Below are 14,498 nucleotides of genomic sequence, written 5' to 3'. Positions count from 1 at the left end.
GCAAAATAAATTTTGGAATAGAATGATTGCGTCCTGCAGTGTTTAAGGAAAAGTTGAGAGTGTATGCCTAAGGCAGTTCAAGACCTTGGATAGAGAAGGGCTGATGAGTTAGGAGTAACACTGCTTGGTTCTCCCTGCTGTTAGATTAAGGGGTTTATCCCCAGTCTGGGTGCAACAATAGTATAAATACAGCTAGACTTTACACACTTACCCACAATCTGCACCACCCTCAAAGGTGCCAGGAAGCTATCAGTCTCATCTCCAATTCTTCAGTTGTTTTCCCTCTTTCCGACCTGCTGATCATACAATTAAACTATTATTATTGATTCAATACTTACCAGCTGCCTAACCCTGAGCTCAATATTACACACTTATGAAAAAAGTTAATAATAATTAGACAAAGTAGGAACAGTTATTATCCCTATTTTACAAAATAGGAAGCCTACCTGAGAAGTTAAGTAACATGTTAGGCCCACATGGCTAGTCTGAGACTAAATCCAGACTTACGCCCAAGTTAGCTGGAATTCAATATGTTAAAAAACATAAGCACTATATGTTAAAAAACACACACATAAACTTGAAGGCATTAACTATTTTTAAGTATACAATAGAGTAGTGCTGGCCTGGCCAGTTAACTCAGCAGTAGAGCAAAATCCTGGCATGTAGGAGTCCCAGGTTTGAACCCAGTCAGGGTACACAAGAGAAGTGATCATCTGCTTCTCCACCCCTCCCCCACCCTCTCTGTCTCTTCTCCTCCCACAGCCATGCTCAAATGATTCCAGCAAGTTGGCCCTAGACACTAAGGATGACTCCATGGCCTTGTCATAGGTGCTAAAATAGCTTGGTTGTGAGCAACAAAGCAGTGGCCAAAAATGGGCAAAGCATCCCCTGGTAGGGGACTTCTTGAGTGGATCCAGGTCAGGTCACATGTGGGAGTCTGTCTCTCTACCTCTCCACCTCTCACTTAATAAAAAAAAAAAAAGAAAAGAAAGATAATAAAAAAATAATACAGTAGTGCTAATCATATGCACATTGTGGTACAACGAATTTCTAGAACTTTTTTTATCTTACAAAACTGAAACTCGGCCCCGGCTGGTAGAACAGTGGATAGAGCATCAGCCTGGTATATGGATGTCCCAGTTTCGATTCCCCATCAGGGCACACATGAAAAGCGACCATCTGCTTCTCCACCTTCTCTACCTCTTCCTCTCTGGATGCCAGTGGATCAGTTGGTTCAAGCATCAGCCCCAGGCACTGAGGAAAACCCCTTCAGAGTGTGACAGCCGCAGGAGCTAAAACTACCTTGGTACTTGAGCCTTGGCCCTAGATGGGGTAGCCAGGTGGCTCTCCATCAGAGCGCACATGGGAGTCAGCCTTATTATCTACCCTACTCTCACCTTAAAAAAAAATAAAACCAACAAACTCAATACCCATTGCTTAATGATATCCCTTTTCTTCCTCCTCCCCAGCCCTTGGTAACCACACTCCACTTTTCTTTTCTATGAATTTGACTGTTTTAATTACTTTATATAATTAGAGTTATGCAGTGTTTGTCTTTTTGTGACTAGCTTATTACACTTTTCAGCATATAGTTCTGAAGATTAATCCATGCTGTAGCATATAACCAGATTTACTTCTTTCATAAATTTAAATGATATTCCATTTGATGTATGCACCACATTTTCTTTATCCATTGGTCCACCAGTGAACATTAAGTTCACTTCCATCTTTTTGTTATTGTGGCTAATGCTGCAGTGAATGTGGAGTTATAAATCATTCCTTTGAGATCATTTGTAAAATTCTTTTGGATATATACTAACAAGTGAGATTGTTTATTCATATGATAATTCTATTTTTTTTTTTTAACTTTTATACTATCCTTTATTTTTAATTAGGTTATTGGTGTTTTTTCTTCTTATTATTATTGATTGTGGGAGTTCTCTTGTATTAATATCCCTTATCAGATACATGGTTTGTATATATTTTCTCTCATTTTATAGGTTGTTTTCTACAAGAATGTTTTTAAATTTCATTTAATCCCAGTTGCCTATCTTTGCTTTTGTTATTTGTGCTTTTGAGGTCATAGCCAAGAAATCTTTGCCAAATCCATTATCTTGAAGCTTTCTTATTTTGTTTTCTGCTAGGGATTTTATAGTTTCAGGTGTTACACTTAGGTTTTTAATCCATTTTGAATTGATTTTTATATAAGTGTAAGGTAAGGATCCACCTTGACTATTTTGTATGTGGATATCCAGCTTTCTAGACACCATTTGTTGATGACGTTGTCTTTCCCTCATTGTGGTGTGGGAGGTCTTAATGCCCTTATCAAAGATCATTTGACCATATTGTTGAGGTTTATTTGGGGGCTCTTTATGCTGGTTTTTTCCATTTATATGGCTGTCTTTATGTCTGATTACTGTAGCTTTGTAATGTGTTTTGAAATCATAAAATGTAAGGCCCCTATCTTGGGTTTTTTTTCTCATTGATTTGTTTGATCCCTTAAGGTTCCATAAGAATTGCAATGAATAACATCAAATTTTATAGGTATTTAAACAATATTAAGTCTTCAAATCCATGATTGTGAATTTTTTTTTCTTTTTCTTTTTTTTTTCTTCTTCTTTTTTTTTACAGAGACAAAGAGAGAGTTAGACAGAGGGATAGATAGGGATAGACAGACAGGAATGGAGAAAGATGAGAAGCATCAATCATTAGTTTTTGTTGTGACACCTTAGCTGTTCATTGATTGCTTTCTCATATGTGCCTTAACCATAGGGCTACAGCAGACTGAGTAACCCCTTGCTCGAGCCAGCGACCTTGGGTCCAAGCTGGTGAACTTTGCTCAAACCAGATGAGCCTGAACTCAAGCAGGCTACCTCGGGGTCTTGAAACTGGGTCCTCTGCATCCCAGTTCGACACTCTATCCACTGTGCCACCACCTGGTCAGGCATGGAATATCTTTCCAATTGTTTGTGTCTTCAATTTCTTCCATCAATATCATATATTTGAACCCCCTTGGTTAAGTTTATTTCTAAGTATTTTATTCTTTGATGTATTATAAATGGTATTGTTTTCTTAATTTTATTTTCAGAAAGTTTATTGTTACTGTATAAAAAACAAATTTTTGAGTGTTGATCTTTTATCCTGCAACTTTGCTGAATTTTTTTTTAATTTAATTTTTTTTGTATTTTTCTGAATTGATTTATTAATTCTAACAGTTTTTTTTAAACATTTAAAATTTTTAGAATTTTTAAAGTTTTTTACATGCCAGGCTATATCATCATCATAGATAATTTATTTTCCCTTTTTGAATTTGGATGACTTTCGTTTGTTTCTGTTGAAATTATAGTACCATCTTGAATAGAAGTGGTGAGATTAATTATCCTTGCCTTCCTCCTGATATTAGAAGAGATGCCTTTAGTTTCATCATTGAGTATGAAGTTAGCCTTGGCATATATATATATATATATATATATATATATATATCCTTTACTATGTTGAGGTAATTTTTTTCTATTTCTAGTTTGTTGAGTGTTTTTATCAGGAAAGAATATTGAATTTCATCAAATGTGTTTTTGGCATTAATTGATATGATCATGTGACTTTTATCTTTTCTTCTTTTTTCTTTGTATTTTTTCCCCCAAGTTAGAAGCAGGAGGTAGTCAGACAGACTTCTGCATGAGCCTGACCTGGACCCACCTGGCATGCCCACCAGGGGGCGATGCTTTGCCCATCTGGGCCGTCACTCCGTTGCAGTGGGAGCCATTCCAGTGACTGAGGCAGAGGGCATGGAGCCGGCTTCGGCTCCCAGGCCAACTTTGCTTCAATGGAGTTTTGGCTGCAGGAGGGGAAGAGAGAGAGAGAGGGGAAGGAGAGGAAGAAGGGTGGAGAAGCAGATGGGTGCTTCTCTTGTGTGCCCTGACTGGAAATTGAACCCGGGACTTCCACACGCTCAGCTGACACTCTACCGCTGAGCCAAATGGCCAGGGATACTTTTATCTTTTCTGTTAAATGTTGAACACTCCTTGCATATCAGGGAAAATTCCACATATACACAGTGTATGATCCTTGAAATGTGCTTTTGAATTTGGTTTTCTAAAGTTTTGTAGAGGATATTTACATTAATATTTATCAGGGATATAGGTTTATTGTTTTCTTGTAGTATTTTTGTTTAGCTTTGGTATCAGTTAATGTAGGCCTCATAAAATTAGTTTGGAAATATTCTCTCTTCTTTGATTTATTAGGAAGAATTTGTGGAAACTAGTATTTATTCTTTAAAAAAAAATGTTTTACAGAATTCATCTGGTCCTAGCTCTTGTTTTTGTTAAGAACTTTAAATTATTGATTTAATCTTCTTTCTGATTATATGTCTGTTCAGATTTTAAAAATTTATTAATTATACAATCCTTTTTTATTATTTATTCATTTTAAAGAAGAAAGAGGAACAGAGAGAGGGAGGACAAACATCAATTTGTTGTTCCACTTATTTATACATTCATTGGTTAATTCTTGTATGTGCCCTGCCTTGGTACTGAACCTATAACCTTGGCATATTGAGATGAACCTCTAACCAACTGAGCTACCTGGCCAGGGCTGATGATTCAGTCTTGATAGTTTGTATATTTCTATAAATTTATTTATTCTAGGTTATCCAATTTATTGTTTGTATAATTATTCATAGTAGGACTTAATAATAATTTTCATATCTGTTATCAATTTTAATGTCTCCTCTTTCATTTCTGACTTTTGTAGAATCATTTCTCTTTTTTTCTTATTCTAGCTACATTTTTGTCAATTTTGTTTTTCTAAAAAAAACCTCATTATGTTGATTTTTTTCTCTACTTTATTTCTGTTTTACCATTTCTTATTTTCTTCTGCTATCTTTGGATTTACTTTGTTTCTCTTTTACTAGTATCTTAAGGTGTTAGTTGTTTATTTGAGGGGTTTTTTGTGACAGAGACAGAGAGTCAGAGAGAGGGACGGATAGGGATAGACAGACAGAAAGGGAGAGAGATGAGAAGCATTAATTCTTTATTGCGGCACCTAATTGTTCATTGATTGCTTTCTCATATGTGCCTTGACCGGGGGCTACAGCAGAGCGAGTGACCCTTTGCTCAAACCAGATAAGCCCATGCTCAAGCCAGCAACCATGGAGTTTTGAACATCAGTCCTTCATGTCCTAGTCTGACGCTCTATCCACTGTGCCACCACCTGGTCAGGCAAGATCTTCTTTTTTGTGGTAAACATTTACCAATATAAATTTGTATTGCATTAGTTGTGATATATTGTGTTTTTTTTCACTCGTCTGAAGATATTTTCTAATTATTCTTGTTATTTTTTCTTTAACCCACTGGTTATTCTAGTGTTTTTTAAATATCCATATATTTATAAATTTTGTAATTTTTATTTTAGTACTGATTTCTATTTTCATTATATTGTGGTCAGAAAAGACACATTGTAATTTCAACTTTTTAAAATGTGTCAAGAGTGGCTTTGTGGCCTAACATGACCTATACTGGGAAATGTTCTGTATGTACTTGAAAAGAATGTGTATTCTGTTATTGTTGGATAAAATTTTCTGTACAGGTCTATTAGAACTAAATGATCTTAGTATTATTCAAATCTCTGTTTTTTAGTGATCTAGTTGTTTTATCTATTGTTGAAACTAGGGTATTAAAATGTTCTATTACATTACTGTCTATTTCTTTATTTAATTCTGTCAGGTTGTTTCATATATTTAGATATGCTGATGTTAGGTGCATATAAATGGTTATAATACCCTGATCAGTTAACATTCTTATAATTATATAATGTCCTTCTTAGTCTCTTGTAACAGTTTTTGACTTAAAGTCTATTTTATCTCATACAAGTATAACCATCCTTGCCTCTTTTGGTTTCTGTTTGCATAGAAAATATTTTTTGACCCACTGACTTTCATCCCATTGTGTCCTTACATCTAAAGTGTGTCTCTTATAGACAACCTAGGATTGCATCCAGTTGTTTGTTTGTTTTTAATCCATTCAGATACTCTATTTCTTTTTATCAGGTAATTTAACCAATTTACATTGAAAGTACCATATTTCCCAATGTATAAGATGCACCTTTTTTGAAAAACTTGGGGTCTAAACTTGGGTACATCTTATACAGTGGTTGCAGATATTTTTCCTACATTTCCCACTTTTTTGTGCTTGTTTTTGCACTCATTGTTGAAAACAGTGATTCGTCCTCAAACACAGATGAGGATAAGCTATTGGATGGAGTTTTGACAGTGATGAGGAGTTGTATGAATTTTATGATGAATTCAGTAACTTTATGTAATACATTTATTTTCAAGTTTTGGGCTCCAATATTAAGGTGTGTCTTATACATGGGAGTGTCTTATACATGGACAAATACAGTAATTTCTGGTAGAAAAAAATTTATTGTCTTTTGTGATTGTTTTCTTTACATTTTACAATACTTTGCTACCTTATTTTATGTTTTTTTGAAGTTTCTTGTACTAACATGATTTGAATTCTTTTTCTTTTGATTATGTTCTATAGCAGGGGTCCCCAAACTTTTTACACAGGGGGCCAGTTCACTGTCCCTCAGACCGTTGGAGGGCCGTACTATAAAAAAAACTATGAACAAATCCCTATGCACACTGCACATATCTTATTTTAAAGTAAAAAAACAAAACGGGAACAAATACAATATTTGAAATAAAGAACAAGTAAATTTAAATCAACAAACTGACCAGTATTTCAATGGGAACTATGGGCCTGCTTTTGGCTAATGAGATCATGGTGCCCCTTCCGGAAATGTGGCAGGGATGGATAAATGCGGGCCATAGTTTGGGGACCCCTGTTCTATAGGTTGTATGTGTGTGGTTATCATGAAGTAAACAAAATATATTTTATTTATAACAATCTATTTCAAGCTTATAACAATTCAATTTTAATGTTATACAAAAACTCTACCAGGCGTCCCCAAACTACGGCCTGAGGGCCACATGCGGCCCCCTGATTCCATTTATCCAGCCCCCCACCACACTTCCAGAAGGGGCACCTCTTTCATTGGTGGTCAGTGAGAGGAGCACTGTATGTGGAGGCCCTCCAATGGTCTGAGGGACAGTGAACTGGCCCCTTGTGTAAAAAGTTTGGGGACCCCTGATGAGTCTACTCCTTCACATTGAACACCTACTTTATGCTCTGGATGTCACAAATTAAGTTTTTATATTGTGTATCTTTTAACGTAATTTTATAGGTCTAGTTATTTATAAAGCTTTTATCTTAAATTTAACATTAGTTTGAAAATGGTTTATGAACCACCATCACAATATTTCAGGATTCTATGTTTGTCTGTTTTCTTATACAAATATTGTTGTATTTTCATATTGGCTGTCTAGCACCTTTTCAACTTGAAAGACCCGTTTTTGCCTTTTAAGGAAGATTTGGTGGTAATGATCTTCTTCAGTTTTTATTTATCTGGGAAAGCTTTTATTTTTCCTTTGTTTTTGAAGGACAGCTTTTTCATTTATAATATTCTTGATTAGCACTTTTTTTTTCTTTTAGAACTTTGTATCAGTCCACCCCATTTTGCCTGTAAGTTTTCTGCTGAGAAATCTGCTGATATTCTTACAGATTTCCTTCTCATATGTGAGAATTTTCTCTTGCTGCCTTCAAGATTTTCTCTTTGTTTTGGATTTTTGACAGTTTATCATGTGTCTCAGTATGGTCTTTTCTTAGATTATCCTAATTGCAATCTGTTGAGCTTCTTGAGTTCAGATGTCTATTTTCTTCCTCAGATTTGGGAAGCCTTTAGCCATGATTTTTCTTATATATAGTCTCCCAATCTCACTTAGGTGTTCTTCTGACTTGAAAATTTCAAATAATCTGTTTTTGAATTTTAAGAATCTTGTAATTTTTTTCCTTTCCTTTTTTAATTATTTTTTCTTTTTTGCTTCATTAAGTCTGCTGTTTAACTTGTCTAGGAGAATTTTCAATTCAGTTACTGCATTCTTCTGTTTCAAAATTTCTCTTTGTTCTCATTCTTTTTATGCATGTTTTCCTGATTTTAGTCATTTATCTGTTTTTTTTGTGTGTTTTTATTTTTTTAATCACTGAGCTTCAAGACAATTATTCAGAATGCTCTGTCTGGTAATTCATACATCTTTTTTTACAGTTTGTTTCTGGAAGTTTGTTTTTTTGATTATGTCATGTTTTTCTATTTCTTCATATGTATTGTTTGTTTGTTTATTTATTTATTTATTGTGAAGATTTGGGCATTTAAAAAACTACCTAACTCTCCTAGTCTGTACAGACTAGCTTTATACAGGGAAAAGTCTTTACCAGCTAGCACAGGTAGAGATTTTAGGGGCCTCTAAAATCTTTTCTTGGAATGTGTCCTCTTTGGGTTTTGTGGTTGTAATTTCCTAGTTATGGATTAGCCACTTTCTTTACCAGTAGCTCATAATCTCTTTCTCCCTCTGGTATTTTTCTGTAGTACTGCTATTATCTGGTGCTTCCCCAAAATGATTGACTCTCTTTTTCTCAGAGCTGCTCAGGTCTGCAAAATATTCCACTTCATCAGCTCTCCCTGTGAGGTGGGACAGAAACCCATTACTCAGGCAGCCTTTCAGAAATCCAGAATGTTAGACATTTCTTTTACTCCTGTCTTTTCCTCCCAAGGGAAAATTTCAACTTGAGTATTTTCTCTCAGTCAACCTGAGCTGTGCTAGCTTGGGGGTGGGTGATTTCAGGTATAACAAAAAGGTTTTTCTTACCTGTTGCAATGTGCTTTTCTTAGCTTTGTGCTCCCTGGGATTACTGTGACTTCTTCACAGGTTTCTAGAGTTCTTATATGGGTATTTTCCTCTGTTGTAGTATTGTTAAGTTGGTGTCTCTATAGAGGGAATCAGGGCAAAGTGTCTGTCATCCTGCTGACTTCATACTCCTCTCCCATAACATTTTTGATATCACAACAGGATTGTCTTGTTTTAAAACACAAAATCCGTCCGATCAAAAATAGTCCTCTGGGCTCATGTATCTAGTAAATATATTGTTAAGGATTTGTCTTAAATATAACAAACTGATTAAATGCAAAGATACAGATGGAAACTTGGGTTTTTCTCTGTGAGCAAGCAAACCTTAGCCAATCATTAAAAATCTTGATATAATGAGCAACTACTGTTCTTAAATCATTTGATTCTAGCAAGAAAAATCAAGGATAATTTAATAAAAGACTCATTATTGACTAATAATTAGGCCTGTAAGAAAGCATGATTTGGAAATCTTCCAGGTGATTTCTAAATGGCTTATAAAAGAGAGATAACTTTTGCAAAACTTATTTATTAAATATAGTCTATATAATAGACTATATATAGTCTATATAGTCTATATAGTCCTAAGTTATATATGAAGAGAATGTTCTCGATGTATTGGAAAGATAGCAAATGTGTAGTAGATGCAGATTTACATGTTGGTGTTGTGGCAATAGCCATGAGGAGTCTGATCACCAACATAGCTAAAACTGTGAAGATAAACAATGGAGATATAGTAATAATAATAGTAAAGTTATAACAATGGGAAGATCTCACTATGGTAGTTGATATTTAAATTCTAAACTCAACATTACTTCCCAATTTGCCTTCCCTTTGTGTCTCTTCAACTTCTTAGGTATGCTAAGATAATATTTAGATCCCTGCTCAAGAAAACAGGTTTGACTACTCTTGTACTGACTCTGCTGTAACCCAGGGTCATGCTGTGTTTAAAGAAGTATTTTCAATAGATTTAGCAGTTTCAACTGAGGGTAGATTAATGGCCGCTGGATACCTTGTCACCTTTTATATTCTGCTTACCCTTTTGGTCTTTATTGTGTTTTAATCAGGAGCCATCATGGGAATATTATGAACAGAGGTTAGAATTCTATGTAAAATAATGAGATAGGAAATGAGAGGGATAGAGACTGATAAAAATAAAGACTTGAAAAATAGTAAAATTCAATTTAATTACATTAAAATGAAAGTACCTGGATATTCATTCTTCTAAAAATCAACTGGCTTTTTCACACCCAGTCATGTGAGCCAAATGCCAAGTTAATTATAGTTTTACTAATTTGTCATCACGCTATTAAAAGGCCATATGGGGCAATGGCCTTTGAAATTATGCTAATAGAAAAATATTTCTTTATATCAGAAAATAGCTGAGAAAGAGCCTCCTTATCTATGTTGATTCCATATAAACTCTTCACTTTAGTTTAAGTACATGCACAGGAAGAATTAAATTTCTTCTCACCTCATTCCATCCCCCAATTATTGTCTCATAATATATATTTTATGCTCATGCATCTAGTTATTATTAGTAGGATGTAAGAAGTCACTTTTATTACAATTTCAAAGATTAACGCTTTACCAGAAGGCTATGGATATTAACACTCCTGGAGTAGGACCCAAATGAATTGAATAAAGCATAAACCAATGCTGGCCTTGACCAGTTAGCTCAATCAGTTAGAGCGTTGTCCTGAAACACCAAGTTTGCAGGTTTGATCCCTAGTCAGGGCACATATAGAAAGCAATCAATGAATGTACAACTAAGTGGAGCTAAAATGAATGCTTCCCTTTTTCTTTTTTTCTCTTTCACTCCCCCCTACCTCCCTTCCTCTCTTAGTCTCTCTAACATCAATCAATAAATAAGAATAAACAAATGCTAAAAGATTTGTAATCTGTAAATGTTTGGGTTTTAGGCTTAGCTCTGCCACTTATTATTGACTATGTGACTTCTGGTAAATTTGTTAAAATGTCTGTGACTTTATAAATTTAAAGTATTGACATATTTTAATGACATAATTATAAATTTCAGTGTAGAAAAATATAATGTAAGTAACACTAACTCCCTTTACCCAGAGGCAAGAACTATTAATAACATGGTATATTTTCTTCTAATCTTAACATATAAGCACATACAAATACATACAGACACGTGCATACAATAGAATCATGATGGATCTAATCTCTTATAATCACCTTTTTTCTCTAACATCACATCAGGAATATCTTGCTTTGGATCCATATACATAATCACCATCATCATTTAATGTATATAAAGCACTTCCTTTTGAAAATTTATTTTTATAATTTATTTAGGCAAGTCTTATTTATATATTTAGCTTATTTCTTGCATTTTGCTGTGTTACACAGTTTTAATGAATGCTTTCAGGCATACCTTGACAATTTATCTCCATTTGATAAAGTCCTAGAATTAAAAATGCTGTGTTAAATGGTATTTACATATGTATATAAACGTGCCACTAATTGCCAACAATGAAAAGAAAACTGGGTAAAAAAGACACCAACCATCATGAAAGAAGATATACTGTGGCAAATAAATATATAAAAATAATAATTGAGGAAATGCAAGTGAAGACGTGTGGACAAGTTCTGCCATGGGTGAGAACGATGGAGACGCAAAGACCCAACTCTGGGGACCAGGTTCAGTGACGCAGATCCACTTTATTCAGGAAGTAAGCTAGCATAATTATATACATGGGTTCAGCCTATAGGGTGTTACAGCATATCCTTCAAAGCCAATGGCTGAAAAGATCAGGGAGCTGCGTGGTTAGCGCTGAGTCACTTCCTTATAGTGGGCGAGCTCTCTCCTCGGTATGCCTAGGAGGCTTCTGGGAGCTGGAGTATTCTCACAGCATTGCATCAGCCACAGCTGCTAGGAATGCACTCTGCGCTCCACTCACATCTCCCCCTTCTCTGTTAATTAAGGCCAATTGGACTTGATGAATGACAGCTTGCTGTTGTTGTAGCTTCTGAATGCTACGCATTATGCAATGGAACCCTAGTAGAACTAAAACAACTATAATACCTATTATACTATATGCTAATAGACTGGTTGAATTAAACAATGAGGCAAGCTTCTGTAATGTTTGACTAGTTAGGAAATAGAACGGGGGTCTTAAACAGGGGATTTATCCTAGGGGTTGGGATGTCATTTCCCTGCCCTTGTGTTACAGAGACTTTCTAGGTGCCGTTAAACACAGTTCCATTTTGATTGTAAAAAATGGACGTAGGTTCATGCATGCCCCCTTTCCACAAAGGTCTCAGCATCCAAACACAGAACAGATGGCTTGCCGTGGGCTGCGTACTGCATATGGTTGCAAGGCACATTACACAAATTACTACAACATGACAAATCATACAATTTCAATAATTACAAAGGTACATTTCACCAGTCTCTGAGCACTTTGCCAAAAGCACAAAATGTCCTCGGCCTTCTTTCTAGCCATGGGAAAAGCTTCCCAGGGCAAGGGAAGGGCCTCTAGCGAAGCTGCCCCCCACTCCCATCAGGGTATTTCACATTGTCCAAAATCCTAAGTCCGTCCAACAAAGGAGCCAGTGCTCACTCAGGTCATAGTCCAGAAAATCAGTCCATGCATATGAGGCCTCAGCCACCCCCCTCATCCCTACCGTCCTGGCAGGTCTTACACTGTCCCAAAGAGAAACACGTGACAATGTCAGTCAGCATTTCTATCTCTGCTTTGGAGAGCATGATGGTATTCACTCCTATGTCCCAAAATGTCAGCAAACCCACCAGCGGCTTAGCAGGCACTCCCTGCTGTTCCAGTGGCCACTCGGCAATGCAAGCCTGGCTTCTGTTCATCCTCCCGCTGCAGCTGCCGCCGTTTACCATCTGGAGTCTGCGAATCGCATCTCCAGCCCAATTCTCCTCATTCTCCAAAGATGAACTGAAAACACCAGCTTGTATTGCTGGGCTTGATTGATCCCTGGGCTGCTGCCGCCTGCGTCTGGGAGTCAGTGGTTACTATAGCATACGTAAGCAAGAACAGAGCACCAGGGCCTGGGGGCCCGTCAGGGGCAATTCTCTGGGCCTGCCCCGCCAAAGCCTCCACATCCCCCCAGGTGATGGGGTGCACACGCCAGCCACGAGGTCTTCTTCTGGAGCGCTGAGGACCTCCTCCCCTCAGGCGTAGTAGGTGTGGAGGAGGCCAGGGCTGTGGCTTTGGACAGGTGAAGACTGAACCATTTAGTGTGTGCCCAAGAAACCCTGTCAAGCAGGTTGGGGGGTTCCTGGGATCCAAATTAGCTGAAAAACACAAGCATAGCCTCTCCCTTGTGTCAGAAGAGGGTGTGATCCCTGCCACTGTGCCGTGGCTGCGTCCTTCCAGCGTCATTTCAGAGAGAGGGGCGGGGGCAAGAGAGAGAGCAAGAGATACAGAAAAATAGACAAGACAGACAGAAAGAAAAAAGACACATGGGGGCATATAGGCTGGCCTATGGTCTGCAGCAGGAACATGTGTTGGAGAAAATGGCATCTGAGAGGCTGGAGTGGGGCGCTGAGCCCTGGCAGGGAATGCGGAAGTAGCGACTTCTGCTTTTTCTGGTGGTCGAGCTGATGGTGCAGTTAGCAATTCAGTTGGTTTTGTTTCTGCATGCTCAGTCGCAATTTTGTCAAACTCAGAGGGTAAACTACTTTCCTCCTCAGTAGAGGGGGGCAAATAGGGAGGTAGCGGCTCCTCAGAGAGAGAGAGAGGCAGCCTGCAATATCTTTGGCACCGGCTGAGGGTCCCCAGCAGGAGCACTGGTCAGGCAGGCATGTATCACTAGCAGGGCAGGAATGAGGCCGAGAAGGTTTGTCCCCCCATGTACTTCGGTCAAATGAACACACCAGAAAGCTCTGGCCCAAGTATCCAGGTTCCAAAGAGGCGCGTCCTGGAGCCAAGGGTTGAAACCAGAGAGGATCTCCTAGTAGGTACAAAGATCCTTTTCACTAACTTTAACTCGTGTACTCTGAAAAAGGGCATGCAGGGCTCAAGCCTGCGGGGCTTGAGATTGGGGGAGAAGGTTTCCCATTGCAGAGGGTCACTCACCTGTCCCCTGGATGCCTGTTAGGTCCCTGCTCGATGTTGGGCGCCAGTTGTGGACAAGTCCTGCCAGGGGTGAGGACGACAGAGACGCAGAGACCTGACTCTGGGGACCAGGTTCAGTGACACAGATCCATTTTATTCAGGAAGTAAGCTAGCTTATATACATGGGTTCAGCCTATAGGGTGTTACAGCGTATCCTTCAAAGCCATTGGCTGAAAAGATCAGGGAACTGTGTGGTTAGCACTGAGTCACTTCCTTATAGTGGGCGAGCTCCCTTCCTTATAGTGGGTATGCCCAGGAGGGTTCTGGGAGTTGGAGTATTCTCACAGGATTACATCAGCCCCAGCTGCTAGGAATGTGCTCTGCGCTCCACCCACAAAGACGATGATGATAAACCACCGTACACATTTTCAGTTGGCCTTACATAAAACTCTGATATCAGGTGCTGGGTGTCTCTTACTGGATGTAGTAGATATTGACATTGGGAGTTTAAATTAGTGTAACAACTTTGTAAAACAGTTAACCTTTATATCATAAACTTGAACTTTTTCATGCATGATAACTTGGTAACCCCCCCCCACACACACACACACACACTGTACCTAAAAGAATTCTTGCACATGTTCAAC

The 14,498-nt window shown here is 37.7% G+C and overlaps 1 long non-coding RNA gene across 1 annotated transcript; it reads right to left on the bottom strand.

Annotated features, from left to right (window-relative positions):
- Nucleotides 1–236: 236 nt before the first annotated feature.
- On the bottom strand, nucleotides 237–14,001 carry LOC136311619 (uncharacterized). Its single transcript, XR_010726818.1, has 3 exons — nucleotides 13,873–14,001; nucleotides 8,762–8,880; nucleotides 237–296 (listed from the first exon to the last, which is right to left on the bottom strand). It is a non-coding gene; the product is annotated as an uncharacterized lncRNA (long non-coding RNA).
- Nucleotides 14,002–14,498: the final 497 nt, after the last annotated feature.

This window comes from Saccopteryx bilineata, chromosome 8 (genome assembly GCF_036850765.1).
Source record: "Saccopteryx bilineata isolate mSacBil1 chromosome 8, mSacBil1_pri_phased_curated, whole genome shotgun sequence".
NCBI classification, from domain to species: domain Eukaryota; kingdom Metazoa; phylum Chordata; class Mammalia; order Chiroptera; family Emballonuridae; genus Saccopteryx; species Saccopteryx bilineata.
The sequence above is the reverse complement of the archived record's forward strand: the minus strand, read 5'-3'. Positions and strand labels throughout refer to the sequence as shown.